This window comes from Macaca fascicularis, chromosome 20 (assembly GCF_037993035.2).
Source record: "Macaca fascicularis isolate 582-1 chromosome 20, T2T-MFA8v1.1".
Taxonomy (NCBI): domain Eukaryota; kingdom Metazoa; phylum Chordata; class Mammalia; order Primates; family Cercopithecidae; genus Macaca; species Macaca fascicularis.
In genome coordinates, this window is record NC_088394.1 from 80,118,657 (window position 1) to 80,124,664 (window position 6,008).

Below are 6,008 nucleotides of genomic sequence, written 5' to 3' on the forward strand. Positions count from 1 at the left end.
CTCCTTCTTCGGACTCCCCTGTTCCTCAGACCCCACAGCTGCTCCAATGGTGCTCTTAGAAGACACTTCAGAATTGTCTTTCCAGCTCATGGTCCTCCTCCTACCCCAGCTGTCTCCCCACCTCTCTCAGCTGTGTCTTATTTGTCTGGATTTAGCCTGTCTGGTTAAATCTCCCCTAACTTACCCCCTTCCTCTCAGTTCTCTCTGGATCCTGAGTATACGGGTTCAAATCAAGAATTTATCAATTCCCTGCTGGTGACCTTGAGCAAATTTCTTAACCTCTCTATGCCTTAATTTTTTTTTTGTCTGTGACCTGAAGATGATGGCACCTATCAATTTGCTGTGAGTTTTGAACAAATCAATTTACATTGACAAGGCTCTTAGAAGACGGCCTGTCACAAAAGTGAGTCCTATTCAAATGCTTGCTATTATTGTGATTATCATCTTTTTTGTTTGTTTGTTTGTTTGTTTTGAGATGGAGTCTCACTGTATTGCCCAGGCTGGAGTGCAGTGGCGAGATCTTCGTTCACTGGAGCCGCCGTCTCTGGGTTCGAGCAATTCTTGATCCTCAGCCTCCTGAGTAGCTGGGATTACAGGCACCCGCCACCATACCCAGCTACTTTTTGTGTTTGTAGTAGAAACAGGGTTTCCCCATGTTGGCCAGGCTGGTCTTGATTTCCTGGCCTCAAGTGATCCACCCGCCTCTGCCTCCCAAAATGCTGGGATTACAGGTGTGAGCCACCGCGCCCGGCCATGATTATCATCTTAGCAATTTCTTTCCAAAATTACGCAAGAAAGATTTAGTGTAAATACAGCAGTCTGCTGTTCAAAAACTTTTCTAAAAGAAGGCTTGATTTACTGACCTAGTGCAGGTCCCTCATTTTGAACCCTCCAAGTCAGTGGATGGCACTGCCAGGCTCAGTGTGGACTTGCAGTCCATTGCTCTTTCCACACTTTGGCGCCTTCTGTCAATATGGTCACTTTTCCCAGGTTGTGGGACCTTTCCCTCAGCCTGGTGTTCAGCCCCGTCAGCCCCTTCCCCAGGGCATCCACTCAGCCTTTCTTCAGGTCTTTGTGAAGTCCCAGTCACCTTTTGGCTTAGTGCTACTGTCTTCTTGTCCCTAGTGTCCCTCCCCAGTATGGACACTTGACCTCAGCTAATCAGGGCCAGTAACACATCTCCCATCCTCTTGGCATCCTGGAAGTCTGGAACTTGAGGCATACATAGAAATGCCCAACCCAGATGTCTTCTGCCACATTTTTCTGATCAAGGGATGAGTCACAGTGACCACACGTGAATTTCTTATGGCTGCGGTAACAACCCCGATGTAGAAGCTTTAAATAATGCAAATTTGGCTGGGTGCAGTGGTTTCTGCCTGTAATCCCAGCACTTAGGGAGGCCGAGGTAGGTAGATCACGAGGTCAGGAGATCGAGACCATCCTGGCGAACATGGTGAAACCCCATCTCTACCAAAAATACAAAAATTAGCTCGGTGTGGCGGTGCGTGCCTGTAATCCCAGCTACTTGGGAGGCTGAGGCAGGAGAATCGCATGAATCTAGGAGGTGGATGCTGCAGTGAGCTGAGATCATGCCACTGCATTCCAGCCTGGTGACAGAGTTAGACTCTCTCTCAAAAAAAAAAAAAAAAAAAAAAATTACAGTTCTGGAGACCAGAAGTCTAAAAGGGGTCTTACAGTGATTAAGTCAAGGTGTTGGTAGGACTGAGATTTTTTTGGAGGTTCTAGAGGAGAATGTGTTGCCATACCCTCTCCAGCTCCTAGAGGCCTCTTGCATCCCTTGGCTTGTGGCCCCTTCTCCATCTTCAAAGCCTGCAGTTACATCACTATGACCTCTGCTTCTGTGCTGTCATCTCCATTTCTGACTCTCATCCTCCTCTTTCCCTTGTAAGGACACTTGTGATTACATTGAGCCCCGTGGATAATTTGGGATTGTCTTCCAGCCTTAAGATTTTAAATCACAACTACAAAGTCCCTTTTGCCATGCAAAGGAACTTATTTCCATATTTACAGGTTGCATGGGCCTCTTTGCAGGATTGGAGGTAGGCGGCATTAGTCTGCCTATCACAGATGGTATTTATATCCTGTACACCTCCTCCTGGCCCCAGCCAGTCAGATAGGACCAATATTTTTTTGTCCAATCAGACAAAGGAAGGACACCTACCCTAAGAGTGCTTCACCCATAGGCTGAGATGAACCAATCAAATTTGCTCTCTCTCTTTCCTGAGAATTTGGACCCAAAGACATGGAGACTTTGGCATGGGTAGTGGGTGCTGGCCCTGTAAGATCATCTAGCAGTGGGGCTGGTGGCTGCACTGGGCTATGGGTGAGGAGGAGTAGCAGAGGAAGCCACAGGAAGAAGAGTTCCTATTGACCCAGAGTTAGTTTCTGTAAAGCCCATAGAACTCGGCCCTGCTCTACCTAATACATCAACCGTCATCATCATCATCATCATCAAAATTAGACTGAGCACATCTCTCTGTATTGTTTTGGTAGAAGGAGGACCCCAGGTCCCCAAACTGGTGGATGTGATCACATCTAGCTTTTACCTTCTTAGATGTCACCAAGGCCTGGCTCTTTCTAGAAGTGTCCTTCAGAAGAGGGAGTTGTCTTTGTCCCACAAAATGGAGCAAGAAAAGGGGCAGCCCTGTGAGAGGCAGAATATTGACCTCCAAAAGATGTCTATGTCCCAGTTCCTGAAGTTGCACGTGTGTTACTTGATATGGCGAAGGGGAATTAAGGTTGCAGTTGGAATTAAGGGTGCTCATCAGCTGATCTGAAGTAGTGAGAGTATCCTGAATTCACCAGGTGGGCCCAATGTTTTCATGGGTCCTTAAATGTGGAAGAGGGAGGCAGAAAAGAGAAGAGGGTGAGAGAGTGATGTGAGGAAGCACTCAATCAGATACTGCTGGCTTTGAAGATGGAGGAAGGGGCCGTGAGCCAGGGAATGCAGGTGACCTCTAAAAGCTGGAAAAGACAATGAATAAATTCTCCCGTGGAGCCTCCAGGAAAGAACATGGCCCTGCAGACACCTGGATTTTAGCGCCATAAGACTCACTTTAGACTTCTGGCCTCCAGAACTGTAAGATATTAAATTTGCATTATTTTAAGCCACTAAGTGTATGGCTTTTGTTATAGCAGCCATAGCTAATTAATACTGCCCTGCCTGAAGGAGGGGATAGGCCAGTCACAAACCATCGGGGATATTTGCAATTTGCTGAGGACAAGGCCCTACCTTGTCTATCTAGCCAGGCCGCCCAGCACCTGCTTGCAGAAGTTAGGATCCCTCCCTCCACGGGACAAACATTGACTGAGCATCTACTGTCACGGCTGTGTTGCTCACTGGCTGTATGACCTCAGGCAAGTCACTTTTCCCCTCTGTGCCTCAGGACAGTGGAGGTCACCACAGTCCTCGCCTCTCAGGGTTATTGTGAGGAGCAAATGAACGCACACACGTAAGGCTTTCATTTCAGTGTCTGGCACACACACATGCTCAGTAAGAGTTAGCCATTATTATTTTCATCATCTTCACTGCTATCTATTATTACAGGGGCTGAAAGTCTCCTGATAACAGCATGAGAGGAGCTGGAGTCAATGAAATCCCTGGCTGCCATGAGCATGCAGAGGAGCTTTGTAACACCTGCGTGATGTTAATTGATAATAGCTGGCTTTCTGGGGAAAAAAAGTTTCTGATATGTGGTGGTTGCCAGTTGCTGTGGCATAAGTACCCCTGCCATGGCCAGTGTCAAGCTAACAGCAGCATCATTGAAGAGGGAGTTGGGAAGAGAAGCTAAGGATCGGCTCTTGCAAGCCTGTGCCTGTGGCCCCCAGTACATCACTGTGACTGTTGTTCCCCAGGAAGGTCAGGGAAGGCTCCTAAAGGTAGAACCCCTGGTTAATCAAACCTTGAGGAGTGAGTAGCAGCTAGCAAGGTGGAGAAGCGGGTACTGGCAGAAGGGGCAGGTTGGGTCAAGACAGATGGGCTGGAGAACACCATGCTTCTGGAAGTCTGAAACGGATTCAGCAGGAACAGAGAGTTGGACATGAAGTGGCAAGTACCAAGAAGGAGGGCAGAGAGGCAGGAGGGCATCAGAAAATGAAGGGCCTTCTCTATTTTGCTGAGGAGGCTGGACTTTATGTGGTGGGAATAGGCATGGGGAACCACTAGTGAATTTATAGCTGTGGTTCTCTACGCTGGAACGTTCTAGAATCACCTGGGGAGCTTAAAAAAAATCTCCAATGACTGGGCCACATGTTAATTAACTCAGTCAGAACCTCGGGGGTTAAGGCCTCACTTATAGGGTTGCTTTGAAGTCTCTTTGGGATTCTGCCGTGCAGCCAGCATTGGGGACAGGTGGCTTTAAATTAGGAGGATGGTGATCAGATAGGCATTTTCAAGAGCTCATTTGAGCTGCTCAGATATTGCTGGAGGCAGTGTAAATGGGTGCAGTCCTTTTAAAGGGCAATTTGGTGCGGTTGATCAAAATAAGAAATGCAGACCTCCTCTGACCTGCAGTCACAGGTCTAGGGATTTATTTTGCAGCTATACTTGCTCATGTGTGCAAAGACGTGTATAACATTACGGTGTTGTTTGTGATTGTGGTGGGTTGGAAATGACCAAAATGTCCCTCATTAAGGGACTGGCTAAATAAATGATGGTCATAAAGGCAAGAGAAAACTCTGCAGCTGTTCAAAAGAATCAGGAGAATCTATATACACACCGCCGTCAAGGCCCAGCAAGACACACAGAGCAAGCCGCAGCACAGACCTCACTGCATGCACCAGCCTGCATCAAAATAGACAAGGGTAGTGAGTGAGTTTATTTGATTTCTGAAAAAATGGTTAAGAAACTAGAAATGGTGGTTGCCTCTGGGGAGGGAAACTGAGGAGCTTGGGAGAGGAGGTGAAAGGGAAATTTCCTTTTCTCTCTATATATCATTTTATGTGGCTTAAGTGAAATTAAAAGTCATCCTGAGAAGGAGATAGCCTGGAAGAAAGAGATTATGTATCAGGACAGCCTGGAGGTGATGTGAGTGTAAATAAGGGCCCATCTGTGTGGCTAGAGGGTTGGGAGGGTGGGAGGGGAACTGGAATAAACAGGAGGAAGGTAGAGAACGTGCCAAGTAGATAGCAGCAGCTGGGGGGGCCCTGACCTGCCCTCAGCTGTTTCAGCTTTAGTTACACCACATCAGGGGAAATTATGCTGGAGTACAGTGGCGAAATATTGGCTCACCACAACCTCTGCCTCCCGGGTTCAAGTGATTCTCCTGTCTCAGCCTCCCGAGTAGCTGGGATTACAAGCGTGTGCCACCATGCTTGGCTAATTTTTGTATTTTTAGTAGAGATGGGGTTTCACCATGTTGGTCAGTCTGGTCTCGAACTCCTGACCTCAGGTGATCCACCCGCCTCAGCCTCCCAGAGTGTTGGGATTACAGGCATGAGCCACCATGCCTGGCATACATCAGGGGCAATTGATTCCTGCTCAAGGCCTCAGACTCCACTGGAGTAACATGAGCGCAGTCCTCAGGCCCCCAGGATCATTCAGAATGGACTCATTGGGGAAACTAAGCTCAGTAATTTTCATTATGCACTTGAAGTAAAAGCACACTCAGATCATTTACCATGGAGAGTCCCAAAGTCACGATGCCTCCAGGAGCTGGGAAAATGACACAAGGCAGGCTGGGTTGGGCTTGGCAAAAGAGGGAGCCCAAATACCCAACTCATGATGGTGGAATGTGGGTCTAGTGTTGCAATGTTTTTCCATTTGCCTGATTTTTATGCTAAATCTCAAATTCTTTTTGAGACAGGGGCTCGCTCTGTCACCCAGGCTGGAGTGCAGTGGTATGATCTTGGCTTACTGCAAATTCCACCCCCCAGGCTCAAGCAATCCTCCCACCTCAGCCACCTAAGAAGCTGAGACTAAAGGTTCACACCACCATGCCAGGCTAACTTTTTTTGTATTTTTAGTAGAGATGGGGTTTCACCATGTT